The sequence below is a fragment of the Ailuropoda melanoleuca genome, chromosome 7 (assembly GCF_002007445.2).
Source record: "Ailuropoda melanoleuca isolate Jingjing chromosome 7, ASM200744v2, whole genome shotgun sequence".
Lineage (NCBI taxonomy): Eukaryota > Metazoa > Chordata > Mammalia > Carnivora > Ursidae > Ailuropoda > Ailuropoda melanoleuca.
In genome coordinates, this window is record NC_048224.1 from 2,697,110 (window position 1) to 2,710,514 (window position 13,405).

At 40.5% G+C, this 13,405-nt stretch overlaps 1 protein-coding gene across 38 annotated transcripts in view; it reads right to left on the reverse strand.

Moving 5' to 3' along the window:
• PTPRD (protein tyrosine phosphatase receptor type D) overlaps positions 1-13,405 on the reverse strand; it is a 2,142,161-nt gene that overhangs the window by 446,137 nt on the left and 1,682,619 nt on the right. The window lies entirely within an intron of this gene.

Here is a 13,405-nt window from a genome sequence, read left to right on the forward strand (position 1 = left end):
AAGAAAATCTGTGCTTAGAAAGATCAATAATAATACAGCTGAGAGGCCATGAAGACAAGTGGCTGCTTGCAGATACCGCCAGCCTGGGCTTTCCCACTTACTTGCTCTGGGACCTTAGGTACAATGCTCACCTTGTCTGAGCCCCAGTTTGATCACATAGAAGTGGACATTAACACAACACAGGGCTCAGAAGATGGCTCAGTAGGTCAGATGGGTCAATGTAAAGAATGGACCACAGTGCTGGGCACATGGTAAAAGCTACGTTTTATTACCACCAACAACAACAAAAATACAATTTTTCAAGAGCAAGGTAAAAAGCAACGGATGTGATTTTTTTATTACACCTTCACTCCAAAGCCTTTAAAAAGATATCTTTGATCCACTCTGCAAAGGAAAAATAAAGCACAAAGGGATCAGGAAGGGGAAGTCAGAGGCAAGGCCTGGGATAAAGGTCCTCATCTACAGGTAAAGGAGAACTACCCCTTCATAGCAGATGGAAAGGCAACATTCCACAGAAGATGGATGGATAGATAGATAGATAGATAGATAGATAGATAGATAGATAGATAGATAGAGTAGGTAAACAAGATCCATAAGGGAAGAGATGAGGTAGAGAGAGATGGACAGGGAGATAGGTAGATGGATATACCTTCCGAGGAACTACTTCAGGATCTGTTAACCAGAATACACAGTGTAGCAGCTTTAATTCATCCGCCTTTTCTGTGTACACACCTACCGGTTCTCTTGTTTTGGGAGCCCCTTGTACCGTCCACCAAGGCAACCTCCTGTAAGAGGGGCCTCTCTCTCAGTCTTCTCGGCCCCTCCAGCCTCAGATCTCAGGACAGATTAGCATGCTGACAAAGGGGACCAAAGATGGGTCAAAAACAGCCTCCCCGGAACGTCTATTCCCGAGGCAGAGATTCCTCCTCCATTTAGAGATAATTTAAAGCTAATATTCACAACCAAAAAGTGTCAAACGTACCAGTACAATGACAGATAACGTTACAAGGTGAGTTTGCAGTCTCTGTCTCTCCGTCTGTCTCCCTGTCTCTCACACACACACACACACACACACACACACACACACCTTGAGAGCAGATATCTCCTCAGTCATTTCAAGCTTTCCATTTAATCAGCACAGTAAACAAGCTTCTGTGCCTCAGGCTGGCGTTCCACAAGCTCAGCCAGATCATGGGGTTTTGTGAATGCTGCAGTCAGCAGGGCCTGAGAAGGCATATTTGCTCACACATTTTGTTGATGATTTTTTTTTTTTTTTTGGTCCTAGGGATACATCTTGGACGGTGTATATGAGCAATAACAGGTGCCATTTATTTTACAGACTTTTATTATTTCATTGTATTTTTGATCAGCTGTGTAATTGGTGAATTGAACAATTACTATTATTAAGTGTAGCGTTCTTTATATCTCACCACACAATGTAACATCAAAAGCCTAGTCGGGGGAAGTTAAGGTGTCAAATATTCAGTCATAAGCCTCCAGTGCTCCAGTTCCAGGAATACCTGTAAAATGTCTTTATTCTGGGGGAAAAACTAAAAATAGCATCTTCCAAATAAATGGAAATAAAACCCCTCTAAATTCACCAAATAGATCATAATTATTGACATAAAATGACAAAGTATAATACTTGGTGTTCAGTAAAAATTCTAGACAATTATTCTACCACACAAGAGTAGCCCATCTCTCAAGAGGATCTCATTTGATAACTTGAGGGACTATTTCAAATCTCCCATTTTCCCTTGATAGTAGGTGCAAACATGTAAAAACATCTCATAAGCATCAAATATGAGCTCCATGCTGTGCTAGGCACAGTAGAAAATAGCAAAGAGTTAGAACACTGTTGCTAGACTGGTTTACAATCCAGTCAGGAGCCTTTTGACATGGTTTAAGACAAGGTTATGTTCCCCTAGAAGTTTAAGGATTAAGGTTTACAACACTGGGAGAATAAAGTTGTGGAGGTGTTCCAAGAAAAACTCCCTATGCCAGTTGCTAATAATCCATGGTGCTTTGATTTTTTTTTTTTTTTTTTAGATTTTATTTATTTATTTGACAGAGAGGCAGCAAGAGAGGGAACACAAGCCGGGGGAGTAGGAGAGGGAGAAGCAGGCTTCCCGCTGAGGAGTGAGCCCAATGTGGGGCTCGATCCCAGAACGCTGGGATCATGTTGACCTGAACTGAAGGCAGATGCTTAACGACTGAGCCACCGAGGCACCCCTGGTTCTTTTTTTTTTTTTTTAAGATTTTATTTATTTGAGAGAGAGAGTGTGAGGGAGAGATCATGAGCAGGCGAGAAGGGTAGAGGGAGAAGCAAACTCCCCACTGAGCAGGGAGCCATCCGAGCCAAAGGCAGACGCTCAACTGGGCCACCCAGGTGCCCCACCGTGCTTTGCTTCTTTACATGAAGGACCTGAAGTAACTCCAGAGTTAGGTGGGAATCTCAGGGTCTCCGCAGAAGAAATACTAGAATCGAGCAAAGTCTGGTGATCTACCTAAATGAACATGACTAATCATGTGTGACCTTTTAGGCCAAGAAATGCTGTATTACTAAGAAGCCTGAGATAAATATACAGAAACAAGTAATGCATCCTTCAACCCTAGTTTCTAGAAGCCAAAAAAGAAAGATAATCATGCCAAAAATACGTGCAGAAGCAGCTGGACATGCATCAGCTGCTGAGGTGTGTTTGCTTACAGTGTCTCCAGCACTTGCTTCTGCACATCACATACTTGGTATTGATCAGATGCAGTCAGATATTGCAAGTATAAATTAACCTGCTCCAGTGCAAAATGCCCACGGGAGCCATTACACTCTGAAGACATCTTCTCCCTAGGTTTAACTGTAATTACTAGTAGAATTCAATTGGAGGGCGGGGGACGGTTAGCTCTGATTTCCCCAATCACTTCTTACAGCCCCTGCTTAGAAGATCCTGAAGTTTCTGACCAGCCAAACACTTCGCCTTGCTCCACCTTGAGACCGAAGAAACGACACAGGAAGTACATCTCATTGTCAGCAGCTGGCAGTCAGCTGCCAAGAGGTGCACTGTTCACATCTAAAGAATCTTACAGGTGACGGGGCTGCTTCTTAGTTGACTTTGGTGATTCCTCTAAATGGCTTAGAGGCTGTGTCTGAAGCCCACCGTGTGGTGTCTGAATCCATATGCTTTAAATTTATCAGTTCCAAAGAAAATACCCTTAGGAGATAACGTATTAAGTGAAAGAAGAAAGACACAGTCAGGAGATCTGCAGCCCAACTGAGGAAAAGATATGTCAAAATATTGACCATAAACGGAAGGCAGGTTTTTACAATGAGAGTACAACTAATTAGTATAGGAAAATAGGGAAAAGCATTACCCAAAGCATTAAAGTGAAGGAATAAATAGTCAACCTCCGTATTTTGCTACCAATTTCTAAACTTTTAAAGGTCACACAGAGCACTATGCTAATATTTTGCAATAATGGACTCCAGGGCAGTGCTTTAATTAAATGAATTCCAGAGCTCTCTGAATCTTAATCAGACTGTGCAGGGGATGTGAGAAGGTCAGGCTGTTGAGCAAACGATGCAAACGAGCACATGACGCTGAGCACCCCTTTCCGAAAGAGTTTCACTGTGAACCCAGTTTTAAATGTCCTACTAATTTCTGACAAACTGGAAGTTCCTTCAACTTCACTCTGTATGCCTAACAGGCCCAGCAAGTGGGTCAGATGAATGATCAGTCCAGAGAATTTCCAGGAAGTCATTTTAAAAGCATGGTATTTGCAGCTAACACTCTTGATTTCTTTTGATAATACGGCTAAAACATACCTAATAGAGTCTCTTCAAGGATACATATGAAAAGAACCCTTGAACTATCTAATGCTAAGACAAAAATCCCTGAAGACAGACTTTATACTTCCTCTTCGTATGAAATTCAGCAATCTAACTAGCAAGTAACATCTAACTGCCGTCCTTCCAAAGAGGTAAGCAGTGGCATTTTACCTCTAAATAGGTTTCCTCTCTGACCCTTGCACATTTTTCTCTCTCCAATTGAATCTCACCAATCCCTAAAGACTCAATTTCAATCTTAAACTTGACTATCCACCACCCAAAGAGCAAGCAAATTACTGCATAACATCAAGACCAGAATACTAACATGAGTAATAGAAATCACTTAAATGAATCATAGTAATAAGTGGAAATGTTCATAAAGGAATCATTTCAAAAACCAGAAGGTTAAAAATACCTACAAAATAATTATAATTATGTAAGAAAAAAAGTGCATGTGTATACTGACATTCAGAAGTGAATGCAGAATGACGTAAGCAGAGCACAACGTTATACTAAGTTATGTGTGTCCTACAAAGTTAAAGACTTCCTGTGTCAGTAATTCTCTGGATTTCTTTTTTTTCTTTTTTAAGATTTTATTCATTTATTTTATTCAGAGACAGCCAGCGAGAAAGGGAACACAAGCAGGGGGAGTGGGAGAGGAAGAAGCAGGCTCATAGCGGAGGAGCCCGATGTGGGGCTCGATCACACAACGCCGGGATCACACCCTGAGCCGAAGGCAGACACTTAACGACTGAGCCACCCAGGCACCCCATTTCTCTGGATTTCTTAAAGTCACTGGTGTTTCCTTCTAGGATCCAACTGAGAAAGAATAACCGGGTGCTATTTATTTTGCTAGGGGCTAGGTTCTTTGTTAAAACTCTATATGCAATCTTTCATTTTATTTCCCAGTTCCTACTCTATGAAGTCAGTACTATTTTTCAGCCCCACTTTACAGATTAGGAAACAAAGGATTGCTGAAATTATATATTTTGCCAAAGGTGACACAGCAGCAGCGGCCAGAATGTAGGCTCACCACACCAGAGTCATTTCAGCATCCCGCCTCAAGGTGAAGTCCGCTGTTGCTTGAGAGTGGCCACTGGTTTGGTTTCTTATGCTGTTAAGATGACAAATGGCTCACTTCCATTTTAATATCGCAGTACTGGTCTGATGACTGGATTATATTGTCATAGGCTTTTCACCTATATTTTATTCCTCTGGAAATTCTCAGACAGTATGCAGAGCAGGTAAAGAAGACATATATCACTCTCCAAAAAAGAAAAATCAGAAACTTGAGAATCAAGACACTTCAATATTTATGTCACACTATCAATGCAATACATCCTAATACACCTTAACGTTTTTATTTTTTTTCACATGCCCTGCTGCCTTGGTATTTCACAAAAGGTTTGTGTGCCTGACCTCTAAAGATGATTCGTCATATATCCTAATGCCTTCTTACCGGAGCCGTAAAACAATGAATTAGCGGCAAATTCCCCACTCTTTGCCCCTTCGGCCCTTGGAGTTTAACTCCACTCACATTACAGTATTTATTGAATTTCCCAGCCAAACAGTGTTGTGCTCCATAAAATTCTGACAAGTGGACTCTGCCAAGCTAATAATGGCTTCATTCTGCTGAAATAAACTTATTTCACTGCAGCAAACAAAACGACATGACCTGGAAAGGTTATTTTTAACTGGGTAATGACTCAGTTCCAACCAAGCATTTCTCTCATTTCTCTCTCTGTGTTTTAAATAAGCTGCATTTCTTAAATATAAATGTATGCTATTATGAGTGTTCTTGTCTGTCAATCTTTCACAACAAAGTAAAAGCAGACGTTGTCATTGCTGAAGGTATTTGATTCCATTATTCAATAATTTGGTCAGCTTATTAAACTATCCCCAAGGACCCTGCCATAGAGAAATCCCCCAAAGAACCTGAAAGATGAGACTGCTTCAAGAAGCAAAGTCGCCTTAAAGCAGAATCTAGTTTTATTTGTTCTTTTAATTAAACAGCATCGAAACCTTTCAATAGTGCAAAACTTTCCAGAGTGTGCCTCTGAGATTAGCTTTCTTACCTGCCTGTTTTTAACATGTGAATAAACTTTGCCAAGATTGCTTATTAGCTCATTTACCAAATAAAGGTATGCCAAGATAAATTTATCTGTACGCACACTAATCAACAGTTCCCTCCAGTATCTTAAACTCTCCATACCAAAAATGTCTACTTTTAGAAAGTTGGAAAAGCAAAACAGACTGAATTCTTCAAACTGCTCACGTTTTCTAGTCATCATCTGCCTCTCTTTATCTTATACTTGCAAACCCCTCAAAAACAAACACATGAACACACAGAAACAACTGCTATGATAAGGTCAAATCTTTCTTCAAGTTTCAAATGATCAGGGACTCCGAGAGCGTCATGACAGCAGCTGGGATCTTGTACCAACATGCTGCACCCTGCCAGCCATGCCTTCTGAGACTAATAAAAGGGAAAACCCTTGACAGGGAACAGCTGGACTCCTAAGGAAGCTGCTCAGTAGAAACAACGAGGCTTTCTACAGCCCACCAAAAATAAGGGCTTGGTGTACAGACACACAAACGCACAAGAAAAGAAATTTGGTAATTTCTTATGAGGAGGTGATGATAAACAATGAGGAGGTGACAATAAATAATAGGGGGGGGAAAGGCCGATCAATGAAAGAGAAACCCCATCACATTCAAAGCCGGCATAGCTGCCAAAGGTGTAAGAGTTTCAGGGCTGACTGGACTGTAGCTGTGATTAGTGCAAAAGGAATCCCATAAGGGTCTTCACCTGGGCGGGATCGCTGACTTATGTTACACATTATTAGCTACAAATGGAGGTGAACAACAAGCTTTTCAGTAAATTCAGGTAGTCACGGCTCTGTCCAAATCACAAGAAGAATTCTGAATACACTTCCGACGACCTAGTTTGTATCCACACTTGGAATGAAAGGAACTGATCTGAATCAACTTACCACGGCCTCCTGCCAACTCCTCGCCTCCACATCGAAGTCCTTCATCAGCCGGGCTCTGACTCTTGCATCAACTCCCCCAGCAATTGGCTTAATGAACGAAGTGGCATAAAACAGAACCACCCTGAAGTGGTATATGGTTATGAAGGATAAACAGCGGGTGGTCATGCGGGGCTTTGATTAAATTATCTACAAGCCCTTCAAGCTCCTGAGTTAGGTATAGCTTCCGACTATGTTAGCTGAGGTTACAGCCGATGTGAGGACAACACAAACAGAAGCCATCAAAACATAAGGGACACAAAAACTCTCCTGGAAAGTATTACAGGGTTTAAAAAAATAGTTTCTATGGCTTCTAGTAAGGAAACAAAGGCTATTAAATCTCTTTCCTGAATAACGTGGGCTTTTGATTGTAAACCGGTCCTTTCTAATTGCCACACATGCATAACAAACACCAGACAGAAGAGTCTGAGAAACCTCCTAATTTGCCCTAAGTGTGTGTTCATCACTAGTGGCAACTTAGATATTAATACAGAATATGCATATATATATATATATATATATATATAAACAAGAGGATCTTAGCATTACTTTGAAAAATGACCAAGGCGTACTTCATAAATTAAGGACTCAGAAACGACTGCACTAGACCCTGTTTTAAGTATGAGTTTAGTCTTCCTACTCAACTCAAAAGCTTTTAAGATTTATTAGATAGAGAGTGAGAGAGCAGAGGGAGAGGCGGAAGGAGAGAGACAGAAAATCTCAAGCAGACTCCCCACTGAGCACAGAGCCCATTAGGGGAGCTCAGTCCCACAACCCTGAGATCATGACCTGAGCTGAAATCAAGAGTCAGACACTTAACTGACGGAGCCACCCAGGCACCCCCAACTCAAAAATTTCCAAAAAAATCCCTACAAATTCATCTAAAACAATAATTGACTTTGGTCAGTACTGTGGTCATTTCTATTTTCACAGGTGTTGGACACAATCTACATTTGAAATTTGTCTCAGACATACCAAAAAAAAAAAAAAGTTTGGAGTTCTGCACGTGAATCCCAAGGGAGGAAAAAAAAAAGTAATATATTTTCATTTTCACTAGCAACTAGAAAATGATCCCCAGTGTCTGAACCCAATGCCTACCTTAAAAATAACCATGAAACAAAATATTTATTTCAACTGTGATACTAAGGTTTGTGCTGAGGGGGTATAAGGCATGGCGAGCAGACCATGTGAAACAGCCCAGAACCTCCACATTCTTACAGCTGTTGCACTCTTTACCATCCTTATCTCAGGAAGCCAGATATTCATGCTACTTTCTCAGGATTATTCTAACAATTCAACACTGCCATTTGAGAGCAATCAACTTCTAGCTCTACTCAGCTTCTAGGTACTCCATTTGAGCAACAATGATGGGGAGTCAAAGCTGCTTTGATTAATACTGCTTCATCAATATTAGAAATGGCTACTAACCCCCAAAACACCCTACCTTTCCTTATTTGTTAAAGATGATGCCAACGTGCTGCCTCTTTCATCTTAAGAAGTTTTGCCTTCACATTTCTCCCCTTGACATTCTCCCCTTACACTGCCAGGTGTGTAATTTGTACATTTTTCTAGCCTATTAATGCCTAGAACAGGGGTGTACACAGTAATGCATATCAGTAAAGCGGATGTGGAATGAAGCATTGATCCATCTGGAAATCTCTCAATCCTCATGAGAAGACATGGAAAATGCCTAAAGCTGAGGCTGGTAAAGAAGAGGAGCAGAAAAAGAAAAGTAGTGAAGATTGCAGTGGAGACAAGAGGGGAGCAGCATGGACAGGACAGGACAGGACCACCCACTAGGTACTCCTCAGGAAAGAAATTACATCATTACTTCAATCTCTGAAAATATTTCTACTGAGTTTGTGCCCTTTAGGAACGTGACTCCCCAAACAACCTGCCACAAGCTGCCCTGAGCTCCATCATCTCCCCACCAAATGGCAGATAATTTGGGGCGTAAATTCATCCTATAGGAAGGATGCACCTTGCTCCACAGCTACAGCTTTTTACCTTTTACTCTTTTCTTTTATCCCTATTTACAAACGTCATTCCCATTTAAAAGTTTCATTTTGCTAACTTTAAGAAGTAAATGGATGCAGTTCAGTTACTATCTGTCATGAAAATATTTCATTATGCCAAAATAAGGCAGAATTTCTTTTTTCTCAATAACAGGACAGATTGAAACATTCTGTGCTTGATCACATCTGTTATTCTTCATTCAAAATCCATTTAGGACAATTAAATTAACAAGCAAAAAGGGTTATGTGTAGCCTCAGTTATATTGGAAAAAAGTAGTCACATGCCTTTTGATTCACATAAGATAATATTTTTGAACTTAGCCTAAAAATATTTTACTTAAAAATCAACACAGGAAATGTTATGATGGAGGAAAGGTAAGAACAAATACCTACACTGATGACATTTCTTATTATTCAAGTTAACTGTAATTGGTTTTGAATGCAAAATCAAATTAAAAATATTGGAAGAAATAGCCCGAGTCCAACCTATAGCTTTAGCAGATTAAACCCACCTTTGAAGAAAAGAATTTATTCAGTGACAAATGACTTACTCAGGAATTGATGCGACATGCACTACAACTTTGGAAGTTTATGGGAATTCTAATCGAGTGCAGGTGAAATGCCTCACATATTCTGAAGTGCTTTATATCAACAACTTAATGTTTATTGGACCTTATCAATGTCACATTATTTTTCGTAAAAATAACTCTATCTAGCTATAACTCTATCATAGTTCACAGCTGAAATAGACACGGACTGAGTCATATAAATTTCTGTAAGCAGCTCTAAGAGGCCTCGGTAGCAGAGAAAGTCAACTGACTGCCTGAAGAACATAGGAAAGCAACACCAAGGATGCCGTTTTAGGGGCAAAGTCTCTGTCACAGGCTATTTGGGTGAAAGCACAGAGAGGCATGGATGGACATACCCGATGCCTTGCCTGATGAACTGTTCACCAGCACTGGGCCCAGAAGCTGTTCTCTTCTCATCAGTCACACATGCAGCAGAAGCTTTCATACTTGATTGGCACAGCAGTGGCCACCTGACCCAAAATGTACCAGTGGAAATTTGGGACCTATATGGAAATAGACTCCATATAGTCGTGGGGTATATAACATGCAAAGCTTGGGAACTATTAGTGGTCATAACACCCAGTAACCTGCTCTGCAGAGAAACATACATGACGTAGATGTGCAGACAGCAGAATGTCAATCTTTTCTGAAGGCTGTATCCTTGTCCTAAGGATCACACACACACACACACACACACACACACACACTCCTGTCATGTTTTTTGTTGGTTGGTTTGTTTTTAGATAGTTCAAGTTCGAGTTCATTGTTACTTATAACCAATTCCAGTGGGCACTTAAGAGGTGGTTAGGAAACCCTAGAGTAGGTTTTTAAACTGCCAGGTAGGTTATTATTAGTGGGGCATGAAATAGACTTAATGGGTCACAACCAGAAACAATTTTAAAGAAGTAGAATAGCACAGATTTGGCAAGCCATACTTGGGGGGTGGAGGAGAGAATTAAATGTCTTTCTCACACCACACTTCAGTCCCAGGTGGACTGAAGATCTACATGTGAAAATTAACACTATACAACTTTTAGAGAAGAATATAGAATCTCTTTGAAGCTGGGCAGTAGAAAAAGATCTCTTAAACAAGATACAAAAAAAACTAAGCGTAAAGAAAAGCACACGTGTGATACATGTGCTTATGTACACCAGATTAATACATATATACAAATGCTCAGAGCAGCACTGTTCATAAATATCAAAAACTAAACACAACATAAACGTCTATCAATAGATAAACTGTGAGATATTCATACAATGGAATAGTATATACCAGTGAGAATAAGAAACTGTAGATAAACATAAAAACATCAATAAATCTCACGAACGTAATATGGAGCAAAAAAAGTCACAAAAAGGAATTCATGCACTATCATTCCATGTATATAAAAATGAAAAAGGAGAAAAATAATATTATTTAGGAATGCAACTATAGCACTAAATGATGACAAAAAGCAAGAATGAGATTAAGAACAAGGAGAACAGTTACTTCTGGGAGATGGGAGAGGATTATGGTGAATAAGACAAAATCAGTTTCTGGGGCGCCTATAATGGCAGATACGTGAGTGCTCAGGCATTGCTTCTAGGGCTCCCATTCTGGTCCACTCCCACCTGGACAAGCCCTCTCTACTCACCCCCCACCCCACCCCCACCACCATCTAGCCTTCCTTGCTATTCCCTGCACAGGCAGGGTGCATTTCTAGGGCCTTTGCTCCGGCCCCTCATCCGCAGATTGAGTATGTCCCTTCCAGACACCGACTAGCAAACTCCACTCCCTTTAAGTCTTTGCTTCTCCTCCAGAAGACCTACCAGGGCCACCCTCTCTAATCCTCCAACCCGCTCCCCACACTCATCAGCAGCCTTGATCCTCTCCTTCCTGCTCTGCTTTTTCCTTTTTCCATCACTTTCCAATACCTACACAATTTACTTTCATTACACTTACTATTTATTTTACACTGTGCTTCTAACCAATAGAGTGTTAGCCACAAGGGGGTAGAGAATCTCATGGGTTCTCTTTGTAGATGTATTGCAAGGCTTTACATATAGCAGATGCTCAATAAATATTTGTGGGGGTTTTACGACTATCTATATTTGTCATAGTCATAACAGAAAATGCATTTCTTAGTGTGGATTAAGGTAAAAAAAGGTTCAAACTACTGCAATAGAACATACTTTCTATATATGTTTCGTGTGTGGGAAAGGGGAAAATAGTTGTGATAAAAATAGGAAGGCTCTACTTTATCCTGTAGACCTACGCTGTCCATGATGGTAGCCACTGGCCACACGTAGCCATATGAATTTAATTACGAGAGTCAAAATTCAGTTCCTCAGTCTCACTAGACAAATTTTAAGTGCTTGATAGCCACGTGCAGTTCACAGCTACTACACTGGGCAGCACAGAAAGATATAGAACATTTCCATCATCACAGAAGTTTCTAGTGGCCAGTGCTGCTGTAGACAATAAAAAGTAATCGTTGTATTTTAAGCTGGGGAATTATAGGATCACATCAGTGTTTTTTTAAGGCAACTGGCAGCTCTGGAGTGAATGAACTAAAGAGAGAAGAGAATGGAGGCTTCCGTAAGGCCAATTAGAAGGCTTTTAAAGTGGCAAACAAGTAAGAGAGAAGTACAAAGTAGTAGGATGTAGAGACGGGGCAAATTTAAAGGAATTTCAGAGTTCGTATCATTAGGAGCTGTTGCCATTAGAGTTGAGAGGGAAGGCAGGAATTCGAGTGTGACTGAGGCTGTGGACTGGCCACATAGGCTCTGGAGTAAGAAAAAATGACCATCCATTAACTTGGTTCTGTTGACCCAGGTGTTTTGACTTAGGAGACATTTCAAAAGGTCAAATCAAAATGCAAAGATGTGTTTTAAGGCCGAGGAATGCCTGCACTGGATGGCCACATCCTCATCACTTTCCTAATACATATCTCAGATACGAGGTAGAGCGAAGGTCACGGACTGAGGGAGCAATGAAGCAAGAAATGGGCAAGGGCAGGGAATGTGTGAAATTATCTGCTGTAATCACTTCTTGAGGAGAAAAAAGAAAGCTGAAATAGTCCATTTTTAGGCAATGTCAGAATGACTTCTTCAAATAACTTTGTTGATGTAGCAAGTGTATGTAGGGGGTAGATTGAGAGGATAATACATTCGGCTTTGGGCACGTGAATTTGAAGTCTTTATGACTCTTCTTCGTAAACAGTCTCCAGTCACCTATGGTACTGAGGGAAACAGGGTTTGTTACCTTGATTCTAAAAGTAAAATGATGTCTCCACAATTAGATGCCAAATGAAGTTGAAACTCATCCATAGGGGAAATGAGTTCCAGAGCACACACATTAAAAAATGATAATAAATACAGTCACTTTCTAGATTCTAGTTTATACTAAGCCAAGGTCAGTGGTTTATGGAAATACTAATGGCTCTTACCTGTCCTTTTTAATGGACGGCAAAAGCATTTATAATGGAGGTTAGCATTCAATTCTGGTTTTGAAAACAGCAATGAGGGAGTTCTGGCACTGGTGGTTTAAATCTAGCCGTTGGACTACTGATTCATTTGATTTTAATCAAATCTGTCCCAGCTGAGAAGAGAAGCTCATAATAGCTTGTCTTTGTTTAATCCTAAAAAAGATGGGATTGTGTATTTTGAGGACAGAAGCACTCATTTTGCGTGCAGTTAACTACTGACAAGAAGGAAGAACAAAAACAGGGTAAAGACCGCTGGTCACTGTTTATGGAGGGGATGGTTTCCTTTCTTGCCCACTCTTCTTTTTTCTTCCTTCTCTCCATCTCGCCATTCCTCACTCCAACATGCTTTTAGTTTTTTTCTTTCCTTTTACTACTCTGAAAACAAAATACAGTTCCTTAATTGGCCCTCACATGTAGATGCCATTTCATATTTACAGAGTGCTTCTGCATGCATCATCTCGTAAGATCTTCACGTTTCGAGTGATCAGCAGGAAAGCAATGA